The following is an 18257-nucleotide window of genomic DNA, read 5'->3' as shown; positions in this document are numbered from 1 at the left end:
CATAATATTAAGTTTCAATTATGATAATGAACATCATTTTGTTGGTACCCACATATATTAATATTATATTTTGTGACATCATTTTCTGCGATACAAATAAAAGAGCTATACACCTCTTTTTCCGCACAGGGCCCCGTAAATGATAGGGCCGGCCTTTCCCCATGCTAATTTTACCACAGTTGACAAACAAGGTGACCAGACGTTCCGGTTTTGGGACCTATGTCTGTCGCTATATCCTGACATTTATATTTTATTTAAAAACCCTGTCCCCTTTTGGTAAAGTGGGTGAGGAGTGACGAGTGACTACTGCAGAGATGCAACCATTCAATATGACATTTGTATATAGTAAACAGTATAACAGTGCAACAAGTTCGCATTATCACCTTGTCGGATATCTGTCATCCCAGGTAGGCTAGAACCCCCAACCTTTCTGTTAACAACCACCAACTTTGACCGATTGTGCCACAGTGAACTACGGACAGCCATAGGAAAAAGCCTGTAATAACAATCGAAGCGAAAGGGTACTGTCACAGCCAAATCTGCCATTTGTATAGGGCAGCAGTGCCAGAAATGGTATTTAATTAATGCAGGATAACACCAGAGATGCGGGGATGGTGAATGGGCTGCGTTGCGATACTCCTAAGTTTGTTTGTGGCCGCTCCCGGTTTTTCATTTTCAATATCTGGTCACACTACCTTCAATGTATGGATAGCTCGCAGGTTACACTTTCACCACTGACATGACAGCTTCACTTAAAGGTTTGAGTTCCGGCAGGATCAACTTAGAAGTAATTTACCACTGAGTACTCCAATTTTTGTAGCTAAGTCACAGTGAGTTTTGCTGGCAGAATGGCGCACAAATACCCGTTTTCCAGCGCAAATAATTCCATGAATCAGCCCCTTAATTGTTTCCCCCAGGATAACACCATTTGGTTGAGCACTCTACAATTTAGGTGCACTACCATCTCTTTAAAGTTCTTCATATTATAAGTATGACAGATGTTGCTTTCAAAGGATACCTTACTAGTGTCCTGCAGAGTGTACTTGCAAAATGCACAAATAAAACTGTGAAAGAAACTGACAATATGTAAGTCTTTATAAAAAATGTTATAAATGAAATTAATAGCATTGTAGCTTTATTTTCCACATGCTAAATGGAAAACTAGAAGTCAGAGAATGCAAAATTATGTGAGCCTCAAAAATGGCATGTTTTATACCACATTAACTCTCGGCACTTTAACAATCGCCGCACAAAATGAGCCAGCGGGAACAGTAACAATCATACAACAAAGAAGTTCACTGGAGTTTTCCTCAATTCATTGTTGATTTTTATTCACAGCTAAAAAATATAATTATTTCCATTAATTATGACATCTATTTTCCTAATGTAATCTGTATCAAATGATTGCCTTTATTCATATAGCACAAACTATGCAACAATGGACAGGCCCAGCCTGCTGTCCATTGATTTTGTTTTAGGAAGGATGCCCCTCCTCAGGGGGGAACATCTACATCGTCACAGCGTGGACCCAGAACACGTGGCAAGACTGGTGAAGTCCACTATTTGCTAGGAGATGAGAGGTCCTAGGCAATTGATTTTGTTGTCACGGCATACTTAAAGCAAAGCAATCAGGCCGGACCTTTGAGCCTTAACATCTGATAGCTCATAACCAATTGATTCTGCAATTGAGAATGCAGCCTATTCAACCAAGGGGCTCCCTAGGGCTCCCCTTAAGCTAATTGCAGAATTCTATTTATGGCTAAAGTCCATTTAATTATCTCTAATAATTCTGAAATCTCTTTTCCATTTTCAGTGGTACATTGAAGGATTTTTCATGTCTTTATTCGTCTATTGTATGTTTTTCATATGAAATGTGATATGTTGCCTTGGTCTTGTTCATTTAGTTCTTGGAGTACCGCTATAAAGTCTTACATGATTGCAAATGCAATTGCGCATCGTAAATATTAAATGAGTGTACAGGGTACAGGACAGCTGGACACTAAATGAACCAGAGATGGTAGGATGTCATTTGCTTGTACACAGAGACCAGCCATATTGTAAGACCCAGGACCTACTGGGGCGAGCTGCCAAATGTACTTCACGCGAGTCTGGGCCTGTGGCGGCCAAGATGCCACCTACACATATTTTGGCCTACAACGCCCATGATCCCTCACCGCTGGCTTTGCTGTGTAGATAGCATGAGAGCTGTTGGCCAAAGCATCTGAAATCCTGCCACTCTCCCACCACTGGCCCGGGTACAAAGGGCCTGTGGGTGTATGTGCATAGATTTGATCTAGAGAGCCCGGACTCTGTTCAGGGAGGAACATGGCCTTTTCTTCAAAGTGAAGCTATCATGTATCAGCTTAACCATTTCAGCGCCTATCCCTCCGGCGGGCACATTGTCCTAGGATACAAATAAAAGGTTTGATAGGGTACCCTTGGAGTTGGGGGTGCTTGGTTTGGTGGGTCTCAGGGCTTGTAGTAAAATGAAACAACTATTTCGGGAAATACAAAAGATAAGCTTGGCAAGATAGCTCAGCGGGTTGATCGCTTGCTATTGCGATCTGCAGGTCGCAGGTTCGAATCCCAGCAAGGCCAACTCAGCCTTTCACCCTTCTAAGGTCGATAAATGAGTACCAACAAAGGTTGTGTGATATTTTATGTAAATATGTGCTCCGTAAAGCGCTTTGGATTAAGGCGCTATAAATAAACACATCATTATCATGTCCTGAGGGTACTCTGAGCACAATGTACTCGAGTTCTCAAAAACCATTACATGTCACATTGCTTCTATTTTCTTTATTTCGTGATTACCTTGTCAACATACTCTTTGCTCCTCCATCGGTGGCTGTGTGGGTTATGTGTTTACCTAAATAGATTTTAGAAAGTACTGTAGCAGCATTTTAAGTCTTTGTATTGGGTATTATATGGGTCTGTCTAGCGGAAGGCAATGGAAAAGTAAAGTACCTTGAGGAAGCGAGGAAGAAGGTTTCTAAGCTCTCTTGGAGACTCCTAGTGCATAACTCCGGAGTGCAACAGGGGAAGTGCATAGTTTTTTTGTGATGAAGTCGACTAAGATCCTTATTTCATTAATGAAAAAAAAAGGTTAGAATTCAGAGCACACAACTCTTCAAACTTAATTGTTTGAGCCACGAGATCATTGCCAGCCAAATTCAGTGCTCTAAACACCTGTATAGCATAAAGCTATAGTGAATTAAGTAATACCTCTTAAAAATAAGAAATCATCACATTTTTAAAAACGACCTCCAACTTTAAGGGTCATCTTGGAAAAATAATGATGATCTGATAATATATCTATGATGAGGATTGGTTTGCTCCCAAGAATTGCGCACAGAACCGAGAATTATAATGCTCAACTAGGCTCTAGTTCATCAGTTCGGGCGGAAACGCCGCTACAGCTTTAATACGCACAGGCGTCTATATAGCAGAGCCACAATTTAAATTTTTGTTGGATATCTATCTACCATATATAAAGAATTAGTGCCAAGCCTCCTCAGCCTTGGAAGAAGAGCTTGCTGCTCGAAACAGGTGTTGGCTGTCTTCAAACTGTATTAAACTACTCCTAATTGAGCATTATAATTCTCGTTTGTGTGCGCAATTCTTGGGAGCAAACCAATCCTCATCATAGTTTATTTATGTGCACACTGTAGGCAGGGTGTTCACACACTGCTCCCTTCTGCTGACCGTCAACCATCTTACTCTTTGGTCAAGTGCGCCTAACCTCAAATTGTCCTTTCTGCCACACTCTCTTGATAATATATCTATACAGCTCAGATTGTCAATCTCGTAATATTTATGTTTATGAAGCCATGCCATCCCTTCTCACTGGCCCATTGCCTCCCTCCAATACCCAGCCATTGTATCTGTCGCCACATCTCATCTACCAATGCAAGCCTCACTCCATGAGACTGCCCAGTTAGCCATGCATGCTTATGTATAGAGTTTATTGGCCAGACTCTACCTCTCATCTAAACAAATAAATAAATAAAGTGACCTGGCTCCAATCGGGTAAAAAAAAAAAAAAAAGGGTGAACCTACTTTTGTCCGACATGCGCTTCTTTGCTTTTACAGACGGTACCGCAAAACCTCTCCTACGCGAAGACATCTAACAGCAAGGGGGTAGCACATGTCTGCTCTTGGTAAAGCTCATTTTCATGGGGCCAACGTCTGTCACATTCGTGCGCACAAAGAATGTGCAATGATGCACATGTAGGGCCATCAGGCCGCTGGGGGCCCATTATAAATGTAGTGTACAGGTCATGCCCCCTCCCGAGGTCTATAAAGCAATGAGCACAGGTGAGTACTGGCAATATATGTTTTGCAGTTTTCTTGGTGAAGTAAAAAAAGGGTGCTTTAGAAGAAAGTAAAGTAAACAGACAAACTGAGTTAGTAAATTAAATGTAGTTTTATTTTGAAGAATTTAAATAACAGTGCTCTTCATAAGTTAGGCATTTTAATTGCAACTTAGTTGAACTGGAACAGGTTTAACGTGAGGATGCATTAGGTGTCATGTGAAAGTAAACCGTTTCTCTATAGCAAAGTGAAAGCATTTTCCAATGTTTTATCTTTCTGTGTTATATGTTAAATAGCATGTTGCAACAAAAAAGGGTCCTGCCAGTGAGGTAGTGTCTTGTTGAAGCACAATCTTCCTTAGAAACTGTTCAGATGTTAAGAATGCAGTAAACACAAGTGGTTAATGACAGCACTCTAAACATTCTGATTGACTGAGAGGAGGTTAACAATTATTTCCATGAGCTAGTATGGAATACACTATAGCTTACCTTACGCTATAAGCATATTGCAAGTCACTGCAGAGTTCATGATGAAATAAAGGAACCTGTCTCGGATGTGTTATTTTATAGAGTCACAAAGAAGGAAGCAATGAGTCATACAATGTCACTAGGGGCCTTCAGAGAAGGGCCAGGGGATAGAACCAGAATGTACCTGGTGCTTGTAGGTGTTCTTGGTGCTCGACAGGGTTCAAGACGGGAGACAACTGCGGGTATAAGATGGCAAACAGTTTGGTGAGCGAGGCTGGATGGACGGCTACAGGCTGGGATACATGGTGGCTTGCAGTCAGGAATCATTGTCAGAGCTGGTTGGCGGGTCTGAACCACTGGTCGCGGCGTCATGGACAGCTTTAGTGACTTGGGTGTAACAGTCACCTGTGCAGTTGTTTGCAGCTTGCGGGGCTCAACTGGCTCAAAAATGTCCTTTAAGGTAGACATTCGTACATGCATGTTGACGTACTCCTCCAAGCTTCTTCACTGGGCTGTTGCCGTCCTTTAGGCGGATGGCCAAAAGCTGAGGAGAGTGTTGGGGGCAGCTACCATGTCCTTGGTTCGGTTCAGAGACTCTCTGGCACTACCCACTTAGGAAGCTGACTGCAGAGCCAAGCAGTGCACGCTGTGTGCTGGCTGGGTACCGGTTCTGTATCCCATCTAAATGTGACAGGGGGGGTGTGCCTGTAGGCTGTATCCACACAGAGTACACAAGTGTATGCATATCTCATGCGATGAGCATAAAAAATGTGTGCGGATTAGCCCCACACATTTTCCAGAGGTTGATCGATCGTCCTTCAATTTCATTTAAAATTTCAACAAAACATAGGTGAGCACACACCCACTGTGCAGATGGTCAAATTCCTCACTGGCCTCTGTGTCATGCATGCTGTCAAAGCTTTGCAGACTGAACTGAGATGAAGTGTGCACTGTTGTGCGATTAACCCTGCATCATTTTCTATCATTACATCGATTTACAGCTTGCTTTTCCATTACCAAATTAGACAAATTATGGTAACAACAAATTCCAGGAGGATCAGAACACTGTCTTGTTCCACGTTTTCGATCTCGTCAATATGCCTTGTGAGACATCACAAGGAGCAAGGAGGTAAAGGTCCTTGCATGTATTGAATCTCTCAAGCTTTGGTTATCGCTGAAGTTCTTATGCCACACGACCACTTGAAAACATCAGATACTTGAAAGTTGAGAGATCCTGCAACGTCCTGTGTCCTGTGGTTCCTGAATGTGGGTTGATCTCTGGGTATGCTCTCTTACTGTCACCCTTCATACCTGTCATCAAGCAGCTGTTTCTTCCCCAGGATTTGTTCCAAGCTTGAATGCAAGGTAAGGGTATTCCTCCCGAATTAGTAACCCCAAAAAAGTAAATGAGCATGCAACTGAGTCTGGCATCAACAACTGCCAGGTACAAATCGAGGTGGGTGCCATTGGAACCATATCAATCCAAACCTGTTATCAGGACACATTTCTTGTTGTTTTTATATTTAGTAGTACACTCAGTTCGATTGACTTAGTAGTTGTTTCATATCAAATCATTTGTACCCGTCAAGTGTTTGGAGGTTTAGGTACCATGTTGTATTTTTCTAATTGATCCCCTGTACAGGTCTCCTATGCAAGAATCACTTATTTTGTTTAAGCACTGCCACATTATTTAAATATACATGTAATAACATTAAATGGGAATTGTATATATGACTAAAAGGGTTGCCAGACATTTGGTCGAAAAAAATTGGTCGACCAGACAAATGGTCGAACCAATTTGGTCGAAAACCAAATGGTCGAATTTTTTATTTTTTTTATTTTCACCCCTTTTTTTATTTTTGTATGGGGGGGGTCCCCCCCAACCCCCTTTTTTCTCTAAAAACCCCTTTTTTTAAAAAACGAAAACCCGAAAAATAAATATATAAATAAAAAAAAAATTTCGACCATTTGGTTTTCGACCAAATTGCGTCGACCAAATGTCATTCGACCAGTTTTCAGTCGACCAAATGACTGGACACCGACTAAAAGCTAAAGCTAATTCACATATTGTATTCAATTGCTTTTAACAGTACATGATTGTATCAATACTCATGCACTGTACGAATCTTATCCGAGCCTGGATGTTTAGCACCCACCTAAAACTGAAACCGACAAAGACCAAATTCATTATCCTGGATTACCCTCCAAGCATGCCCAAGTCTAAAATTGGCTGATATGAAGTTCGAGAGTTTCACACCTCTACCCTTACCCAGGGCAAAATGTATCTGCTTTACTTTTTTCTGTGACTTCTCATTCAAAACACACATCAGAAAAAAGGTCCAACGAGCATGGTACCAGCTTGCACTCCTCCACAAAGTCAAGCTTTTCATCCCACCCCAAGTTTCAGAACACTTGTCCAAGCCCTCGTCATACCCCACCTCAGCAGAGGCAATGCCCTACTGGCAAAAGTCCCCAATGTCACCTTGGCCCCACTTAAAGCTGTCCAGATCACTGCAGCACTCCTCACCAAAGGACAAAGAACATTTGACTACACTGACCCTCTCATCAAAGAGTTCTCCTAGCTACCTATTCAAGAATGCATCCTCACAAGCAAAACACCACTCGACCTGTATGATAAACTCACCATCTCTTTAGGGCAATCTATGACCAAAAGCCACAAATTTGCCAGACTAGAAACAAAGAAAGAACTATAAGACACAAAAAGACAGAATAGAAAAAAGAAAAAAAAAAAAAAACTAGAAAAGAGTCCTTTTATTGTAATGCGCCCCCTCTTTGGAGCAAGTAACAAATGCAGATAAGACTGGACACCTCCATCCTCCATTTCAGGAAGGACATGAAGACCCTACTCATCAAAGAACATCCAGCCAATCACTGATCTCTCCACTCAACCCTACTTCTACACCTCTGGAACCACTGCCCACCCCTTCTCCCGTAATCCATTCCAGCTACCTGTGCTACTGTGGCCCCATAACTGTAAACCCTTAGGTGTGTCTCCATGCAGAGTGTTCCATTGCTTCCTAGTTTGGTTTGTGCTATATACATGCCATACACATATACTGGCATACATTATCCATACAGTTAACTTTGTCTCAATGCAGCTGGTACCCGTTCTATTCCAAATCCCAGTAAGGATTTGAGACTGAGTCATGTTAACACAGTGAAATTAAGGGATGCTATAGGGAAACTTTTGCCCATTTCCCCACTTTGTACTCTACAATGCTGGACTAAACAGAAGCAACATCTGCCGTTTTACTTCTCCAGGATCATGTAAAGTAAAACTAGTGCCTCCCTTAATGTGTGCTAGGGTAGTAAGAATGTATGTGTGGATTGAAATTATTCTAAAAATCTTAGTGATTACAAACAAGTAAATAATAAAAAATAAACACATTATTCTATTTGATATTTCTTTGTTATATCAGTAAGTCTGAGACATGTGGTGCACATTGGCTACCAACAATCTCAAAAAGTGCTTTTAAAATAGAGATACAATGGTGACATTAGACCAAATCATCTGTTCTCTAAGAGATGCAGATTACATGTTTGATTTGAATACAAAGATCTGAAATTTCAAATGCATGTACAAATCACACTATTTTGTGGTTTCGGGTGAAAATTGTCACTATTGATTCCAAAAGCTTGCCTTTAGTCTATGCACAGAACAAGTGGAATTTACTAAGAGAATAGTAGAAGACACATAAGCCATGATAATACTGGGTTAATGAGTTGATCAATTATGGCTCTTAGAGGAAGGTTGCTTGGAGCTTTAAACTGCATTCAATGTATGTAGGTCTATCTCTAAGTACGGAAATGCATCCCCAACCAGATAGTTGCATGTAATAATATATACCTGATCCAGCTAAGCCAGAAGGAAAAGGTGCGACTTCTTATGTGACTATTTAAAATGTCCTTATCAAAGTTAGAAAGTTGTCAACTTCCAAAAGATCTAGAAAAACAATTAAACGGTTTTCTGTTCAACATCATCAAATATTTTGGGATACTAACCCATGTCAAATTATGCTCGTTTTACAATATTGCATATATGTTGCAACTTTCTACAGAAAGCATTCATTTGTGAGTTCTGATTAGTGGTACATTTGTGGGGTGTCATCAATGATGTAGGGCCTGATGCTACTATGATTGTTATGATGACATCAAATCATTCCATTCCTTAAAATGTAGTTCATTTAGCTTCTTGAAATGTGAACTTGCATTTAGTGATTAGCATGAGTTGTCCATGGAAACCTCCAGGTATATTTACTCTGAAATTGTCATGTTTTAAAGAGGCTTTTTGGGTGCTTTATTGTTTCCCTTTTTTCCTTTCTTAACACTATTTGCTAACCTGATTATCCTGCAGCAAATTCCCAGGGAGAAACTAAGATAGAGCTTTAAAACTACTTTATTTGGCTGCTGTTGCAGAATGCAATCTAAGCAAAATAGAATGTATGATACTAATATGTTATTATGAGGAACGGTATTCATTTGTATTTAAATGTATGAGACATCTCTGTAAAACAGATTCAACACATAGTTAACAGACTACACAGTGAGCCTTACAGATAACTAGCTTTCTGTCTCCTGTGCTTAGCGTTACAGCCATTGATAAACTAGTCGTTTATAGAAAGCTAGTCGTTTATAGAAATCTGTTTGAGGATACTGACAACCTAGGAAAGGCCTTAAGATCTGGGAAAAACCAGTTCAATTTCAGGGAGAAACAAAGTCAAAGGTTGACGTTAACAAATATTTTACCGTCAACACATGCTTCAATAAAACTGGCATTTGACTGTAGAAGTTTGGTGAGAACGGACAAGATGAAATCAGTTGAAGGACAAATTTGTTATGTTGTATTACCCTTTATTTGACAGACAAAATGCAGATGATCGTTTTTTAGATTACATTTTTACTATATAAACTTTCTATATGGTTGTACTGCATGCAAATACCCAACATTGCCTGATTAAAGCTAAAATAATCTTAAATCAATTGTTTTTGTATACTTGAATGCACAATTTACTCGATGGTGTTAGTTGCAAGAATTATATAGTAGTTGCCTGGTAATGAGTTGTTTCTCAAAAATACCTGTGGTGTGGAACGAAATCCTTTAAGACACATCTTTCCTGTTCTGGCTTCCTTAATACAATGAGTGTTTTTTTATTGACTAAACCCAAATTAGTGTTCTTCTGTGAAGTTGAGCCTACTGATCTTTCCCCCTGGGAGGAATGAGAAGGCATTGCTTTAATCAGTACCTCGCCAAGTGATTGAAGGACTTGCATTGCTCAATGTCAGTAAAAGAAATCCACTTTGGGTGAAAAGATACAACCAGCACCTCTGAAAAGGCAACATGGACACTTATGAACTGTGTACTGAACCTTAAAGAGGGGATCCAACTTTCTTTTTATATTAACCCTTTTTAAAAGGTTGTATTCAGCTTCCTGTGCAGTTTCTGTGGATGCCACCATTTCAAAACGTGATGCAGCTTCTAAGCAGTTCATTTTTAACTCTTTTGTCTATTCATGTATCCATCTATCCATAAGGATATATAAACTACCTGCATATCTGTCTGTCTATCTTACCTGCATATCTGGTTCTATTTACTGACATCTATCCAAGAATTAGATTTTAACTGTGGATTGAAAATTAGGCCCCCTTTACAGTTCCCAACCACTAACTAAAGTTGAACCAAGGTACTGACGCAATTCAGTCAACATTTTTAGTCGTACGGTTCCTGAGGTTTTATAGGATTGTATTGTGGTGTTGTGACTACAGGATGTAAAAAATACCGTTGTGTTCGGGATGCTCAGCTAAACCTCTGCTATCACTGTCGTACTAATACAAAATGGTGTAATGCAGTCAGCCTAGAACATTTGGGGTGGAAATCTCCTTGTGTGAGAATTACTTTTCTGCTGGCCTATTCTTGAGAGTGGCTGTCTAGTTATCAGTGTATTTGGGTGTCAGGGATTTTGAAGCAACAGTCTTTTGAAACAGTCAGCACAGATCCGGAATGTAGGTTTTATTTTGAACATGTGAAGTAACATATTTTAAAATGATATTTTAAGTGTACTTGGATGCCAGCATCTAGCCATATGATGTTTACATCTGAATAGCACATATCCAGTGTAGTAGAGCATTCTCCAGTGAGCAGGGTCGCACGTCAAGGCAAATGGTGCATCCACTTGTGTTCCAGGAGCGGGGAAATCTCTCATATCATTGGTGGATGCCACTTGCCGTGTTTAAAGCAGAACATAGAGATTAAGTACGGTTGTATGGCACCCTATTGTACAAATTATGTTTCAGTAACAGCACTTACTGTATATGTTCATTAAATATATACATATAAGTATATTGTCAGGATACAAACAGCTACCTATATTGGCTGTCCCCTACTTTCAAGCACATTCAATATTATAGTTAACATAAATGAGGGTCAAAAATGTATATCTGCTTGCCCTGTATCATGCAGTTTAAGTGGAAAAGCAGTGATTATGATTTATGATCAAGTTCTCTGAGACCAAAATGGATGCTTTAACCAGGACAGTAGCGAATTCCACCTACCTAAGGTATGGTAACTTGATTTCTTAATTTGTGCCAAACAGAGTGATTTTTATAACGTATTATCTATGTTTACACATCATAATCATCTGGGGGCAGACCAGAGCTCAAGTCTAGGGTACACATGGGTGGACGGAGTCTCCCTTCAATTTTCTCAGGGGTCCCCCACCCCCACTTTTTCAGAGGGCACCTCGATATCCTAATTTCTGGTGACACTACATTCAATTGTTATGTTAATGAGTCCCTCCCACTTTTGTTTTAGGACTTTACCCCTTGGCCAGACCAAGAAGGCCCTGTAGTGCAACTGGTGAGGAGCGCATATGGTGCTACGGGGGCAGCAAGGGGGAGTTCTGCCCCACTTCTTAAACACAATCTGTTTCCTAGTGCACTTGTATGGTGAGTGCAGATATTCACCAATCACCATTTTTTCCGAGAAGTGAGGGGTGCCCAAACCCTCCCTGATGTGTATAGAGTTAGTGTGCAACTCTCCCATGGGCTGGTCCCTCAAATACTCCTTGAGACCCTTCCTTTCCACCTACCTCCTTAATGCCACTGTGTGTGTGTGTGTGTGTGTGTGTGTGTGTCTGTACTCTGCATGTGATACGTCTCCCGGTCGTGTGCCTGGAAGGCGCACCAACAGTACCAGATTGCCCGCGTGTTTTCTTTCATAATACAGAGCTTTTGAGGGTGCAATGGGATTCTCTAGTTTGCAAGGGGAGATTTGTTACTTGCTCCAAAGAGGGGGTGCAAATGAGAAAATGCCACACAAGAATGCGTGCCTGCAAAGGTAGTGGGCATGCATTAATTACTGTTGAATTACCTTTTGCAATAACATAGTACGCCCCCTCCCCCCACCAAATGTGCAAATGCCACCATTCTGTTATCTTTGTTATCTGGCATGTGGTTACTCAAAGAAATCAGAATTATATTCCGAGGTTAAATCTCTGCCAACTGCGGAGTGAGGTAAGAGTCACCCGATAAGTGGAAAGAAACGGGTGCATGCTGTGTGTTGAAACATAACCTGAACCTTATGACGCAACACTGATTTTTGCAGAAAGGGCTTCCCTCTCTTGGAAAACACATCCAGCCTATTGCTGCACCATGCATATCTCCACGTGGATATGTTCAAATGAAGCACCCAATGAAGGCATGGGGGTTGGGGGGAGATGCTGCAATGCAGCATCTCTGCAGCGAAACATAGAGGAAGCCCCATTTTGTGGGATCCCACTTGGTTGCCTGAATCGTTAGCACCATTGCAAGTGATATCTAAAATGATGGCAGCCACTGATTTGCTCTTCCAATTTGCAGTGTTCACCAGCAAGGTATGATTAGCACACTGCACTTCTGCTCTCCTGTCCACTGCACCAGGTGGTTTATGTGCTAACAAGTCACAACGCTCTCAAACCTTCACTCCTAATGAGGCATAGAGGTGTCACGGGTTAGTAAGATGGACCTTCAGACTTTTTCTGACTCAAAGTTCCGGGTAAAGATCCCTGATGAAGCCTCAAGTGGCAGAAACACACCAGTGTTGCCTTTGGGTTCTTTGTGAAGGGGATAAGGCTGTTTTGTATTGATCCTCTTGGAGTAGGGACAGACTGATTTACATGGATCTTGTCCACTCTCGAAGGGGCAAAGAGAGCACCACAAATCTTGCAATCCTTCACAAATGATACATTTATAAAACTTACAATACAAAGTTAAACTTTTGCTTTAAAACGGAAACAACTCTTTCTGTGCCATACTAAATCAAACTAATCCATGCAGTATACAAGGTAAAGTCGCTGTTCTTGTGATTTATAAACGTTGACGTCATCTTGGGGTTCTGGTGCGATTAACCAACCGCTCTTCTTTCAGCTGCATAATTTATAATACCACCCAAGTATACTATTCTTCTGCCGTTATCAACACTTCTTTTAAATATAGGTACGAATATGCCATTAGCAGACTGAATGGGGGTGCTGGCCAATCAGGCAGTTCAAAAAGTGGGCTGTACTGTGTAGTACAGGGGTCCCCAACCTTTTGTGTGCAATGAGCAAAATTGGCATATCAAATTAAATGGTGAGCAACATCAATTTTTCGACGGAACATATCGGCGCACAGTTGGCGGACAAATTGTTTGCAACACAAATTAGAAATGTAACAAAGTTAAAACTGTGTATAGAACATTTAATTTGCAGTACTTAATAGTTATCTAGACCACGTGTTATTCTAGTCAAGGAAATGTGGAAGGCCTTTAACTTAATTTGACGTTTCGTGATTTCCAAGAAATGTTGAGGAGATTGAGTGGTCAGGAGTACATTTTTAGACATATAGGACCAGTTCAGCTGTTCTGTTCAAAAATAGAGTAGGAGTAAGTAAACATTACCAGGGGTTTCAGGTTCCTGAGCAAAATATTAGTGCAAATGTATGGACAGTAAAAAGGGCCACAAACGGGGCACTGATTTTTCAGATCTACTGAGATTTTGCCTAGGAATTTATGGGATCTTTAATGTCAAATGGTGCATTCCTAAGCATACGAGATCAGCAATACTGTTCCACAGTCATTGATGACTGTATTGTGATGTTTTTTTTCTTCAGGAATGTTATGAAATGTTACATTTCTTATTGAACAAAGAGTAAACACAATCCTCTGGAGTTCATTTTCCAATGGCCAGAGTAGGCACCACGAAGAAGATATCTGACAGCCAGAGCGGCTGGTTGGCGATGCCTACGCTCGAAAAGGAGGCATTGGAAAGAATTACTAATTCACAAGAAATAAAGATATTCTCTTAAAACTGTTGAACAGTTCAGAGGCCACAAAGGAAAGCGAGAGTTTGCTTGAGTCTTTAGGAGAAACTATCCAGGACAGAGCTATTGGCAAACCATGCCCCCATGGTTCGATGCAGAATGTAGAATCTCAAAAAGAAAACTGAACCATGATTTAATGAGGGGTGTGTACACTGCTGGTCAGATTTATAGTTTCAAAATGGCATAATAAATTGCCTTAAGTTAACAATAACTTAATTGGATTGGAATACAGGGAAAATTGATTATAAAAAATGTGGGCATGCATTTACCGTATCTGCCCATTAACCATGTGCCAGATGGGCACAGTATCAAACGATTACCATTTTTCCACTAGGACACTATGTAATATAAATACAGGTGACACCAAAATGAATGTTGTCGATAAATATGGTGGCATCAAACACAAACCTCACTTGTACAGAAAGTGTGCATGCACATTATTTAATAAATGAAAGTTGGGTATGCATACCACTTCCTTGTCCACTATGCTCATACTAGCTGTACCAAGGAACGGAATAGGCCAATTTTCTCCATGACACAAACATGGTTCAAATAATGTACTCATTAATACATTTATCAGCTGGGCAAAGTAACTGGGGATGATAGGGTTTTAGCAATGAGACTACCATAACTAGTAAGGACATTTACTGTAAAATTATGTGCATGGTGGCACCAAACACAAATCTTGCATGTATAAAAATAAGCCAGCTGGAAACACAGCGGCTCATTGGCCAACATCCTTGCACAGTCCGGGACTCTGTACTGACTACAGTGCTACGGAGGTCTCATCCATTCAGCACCTCCTTCTAGGCCTCCACACAATGGGCCAGAGCAACTGGCGAGCAACAATTTAGGGTGCCGCGAGCAACATGTTGCTCCCGAGCTACACGTTGGGGATCCCTGGTGTAGTACAAGCCCACGTTCTGAGCTGCCTGCGCAGCCAGCGCCCCTTCCCTTCCTCACTCCCCCTTCACCAATTAGCACCCGTGTAGTTTTCTACAAAAAAATAAACGTACCTTTGTTTTACGGTTTGCCGCCGCTAAGTGCTGCTATCTGCATCAACAGTCATCAATATGAAAAACAAACTTCAGGAACAGCAGCACTGCCGGTGCAAGGTAAGGTACATTTATTTTCTTTAAAAAAAGAAGACGCCATTAGCAGCCGTGTACTACACAGGTGCTAATGGCGATATGCTCCTCAGTGGCGGTTGGACCCTTTCGATCATGGCACTGCCACCCTTGTTAAGGGAACGTCAGTGCGCTCTGGTCTTTAACTTGACCGGCAGGGTGTTAGCTACAGGGTCGGCCCGCCACCTCAGGGCATATCACCTCAATATGTTTCTGACAATAGGGAGGTCGATCCCACTTCTACCTCTCGCTTGCTCCCACTACTAATCTATGAAATATATACTACTCCTGAAACGTAAACCATAACCCCCTACATACGTTCCTGATGAACAGTGCTCCACTACCTCACAGCAAGGTGTGCGCTTTCCAAATCAAACACATATATACATACATGCATGCAGGCATACATTCATACATTCATACAAGGAGAGGAAAGGCAGGTCATTTTAGTAGTTTTTCTGTCTGTTTGGTTACTGAAAATCACACACATGTGGATTACATCTTCAGGGGGTGATAACAGGCCAATTGTAATGTGTAACACAATAGTATATATTATTCCCAACCGTTAATTATTCCGCCAAATTATTCTTTCACAGAAAGGTCTCTAGTGCAACACTGGTTCTAATTGTCTGCTATTTAGAGGTGACACCATGTGGAAACGAGGCCTATGGTTACTAAATGTTATTAGTAGCCGGCGAAGGGACAATGAGATTGTAACATGCAATCTCATTGGCCCTCGCCGGTACGTTAGCCGACTAGGAATCTCTCTCCACATGATATTCCATCTTGTCCTTGCCGGGGGGGGGTGTGGCAGCCACTTAGCCAATGAGGAGACTCGGAACAGGGTAATCCCGCTCTGAGCTACCACGCGGCTGGAGGCTGCCATCATCCCCCGCTGGGGATCGAGGTAAGAGTTGTTCCTTCCCCCAAACCCCAATCCAAAACCCCACTTACCTTCTTTTTGGTCCATTTCAGGAGTGGACGCGCTGGAAAGATTTCTGTCCCCAGCGTGTCCGCTCAACATCCATGACAGGGTGTCATCGAAAGGAAGAAGGGACTACACTTAGTCCCATCTCTCTTTTCCATGGCGGCCATTTTCTTTGTTTACATTTTTCCTATTTTTTTGAATGGCTGCCATGGAAAGGGTGAATGGACTACTTGTAGTCCCTTCTGGAAAGGGAGAAGGGACTAGTTGTAGTCCCTTCTCCCTTTACATGGTGGCCATTTTGTATGATTACCTTTTTCCAGTCCCTGGTGGATGTTTTTTTGAAAGAAAAAAAAGTCTGTTCCGAAACGCCAGATCATTTCGGAACAGAAAACAAATGCTCTAAATACCTCGGTCTTACGGGCTGCAATACAAATAGCAGTAGGCCCCTCTCGGGGCTGGCATTACCGATTCAGGTAATGGCCCCTTGCTTGGGGCCTATTGGTTAATCGGTATTGTCATTTGCTACTTATATAACGCTAAACCCCTGGGTATCTAAGCGCTTGATGACTGTCAGGAGGGACATACTACAGAGGGCAAAATATTCCCTAAAGGGGAGAATCTTGTGGTGTTTAAAAATAAAAGAGCGATTGGATTCACTGTTGTAATATATATGGGAAAATGTACCCCCTACCTTACACTATAAGGATATTGTTAGTCACAGAGGAGTTTTGTGACCAAATAGAAGAACGAGGCCAAGGTGACTTGCAATATCCATTTTAGGTACAGTAAATGGTATTTTATTCCTTATAATGCATGGCCACACACTCTCATTCCCTTTAATACCAGGTCTCTTGCTTAATATGATGTAACATAGCTTCCATTTGCAGACCCATCAAAGAGTGTTTGGATTTTAAAAAAGCAAAAATGCAGCTCCTAATGTACTTCAGAAAAAGAGTTGAAGCTGTTTAATGCATTGCATCGAAAAAAACTTTCATTTTGTGCTTTAAAATACGTAATAGCATGCAGATTCTTGCTCACAAGGGTTAAACTCCAGCAGTGCACAAATGAAATATCCTACCATAAACAGTTCCTTGTCAATTAACGGCTGACACGCGCCACACAAAACCACACCACAAGCAAGGAATTTGAAAAGCTTTTCACTGATTTAATTAAGTGCTGCAGTCGCAGCTGACATCTCTCTGCTAGCTCAAGTAGGACACATTGTGACGTCACTACTGAATTGCATTGATTACTGATTACAGAGCAGTTGTGATGTAATTTTCTTATTACAGGTCAATTGTGATGTCATAACTAGCCAGTAATAAGAACAAGCATTTATATGGAAATTGCCATTGCTTATAGTTTGCATAAAAGCACCCTGAGCTGCATGTAGCTGGTAGTTCATTGCGAGAAAGGAATCAAAAGGATAGAAAGTTTGCATCGTTCAGACGTCTGACTCTCTAAAGTGTATGCAAGTCTCATATTCAGGGAATTCTGGTTTTGTTTCTTTAGCAGAGTTTATTTTTAATTTTTGCATTTTTAAAGTGCTCACACAGACCCAGTCAGTCTCATGTTCAGTGGCTTCTCACTTGAGTGTTTGGGGAGGCATTGATTGGTGTTACTAAAACCTTCATGGTGGGATGGAACTAGCCAATGAGGCGCCCCTTCAATGCTTGAACGCGGAGCGTGGTCCTTCTTAAATGCACACATTGAGGAATGCAGGTTACACAAATCAGTTGTTTTGCTCAGAGCCCTACAGTTAGAGACGTTTTAGAAGAGTGCTTCCTTGAAGGAGAGTTTCTAACCGAAACTGGAGAGCTTGACACTCTGAACAGGGCAGGTTTCCTACTCGGAGAATCACAGCATTAGTAAAGCACACAAAAACAAAGACAACATTGATGCTTTATCAAATAAAAAAAGGTTTAGCCTACTGTAACAAATAATCAATTTGCGGAATATGGTGTACCATCTCAGATATACCCACAATTGGGAATCAGTACGGCAGTGCTGTGACATGTGGTTGTAATTGTGTTGCCGCAGCAGTGTTTGGCAGTAAGAGAAGTACTG

General features: G+C 41.2%; 1 protein-coding gene across 3 annotated transcripts in view; it reads left to right on the top strand.

Moving 5' to 3' along the window:
• LOC138491479 (ephrin type-A receptor 3-like) overlaps positions 1 to 18257 on the top strand; it is a 642080-nt gene that overhangs the window by 526922 nt on the left and 96901 nt on the right. The window lies entirely within an intron of this gene.

The sequence above is a fragment of the Ambystoma mexicanum genome, chromosome 10 (assembly GCF_040938575.1).
Source record: "Ambystoma mexicanum isolate Mex_15411 chromosome 10, UKY_AmexF1_1, whole genome shotgun sequence".
Taxonomy (NCBI): Eukaryota; Metazoa; Chordata; class Amphibia; order Caudata; family Ambystomatidae; genus Ambystoma; species Ambystoma mexicanum.
This window is presented reverse-complemented; position numbering and strand designations above follow the sequence as displayed.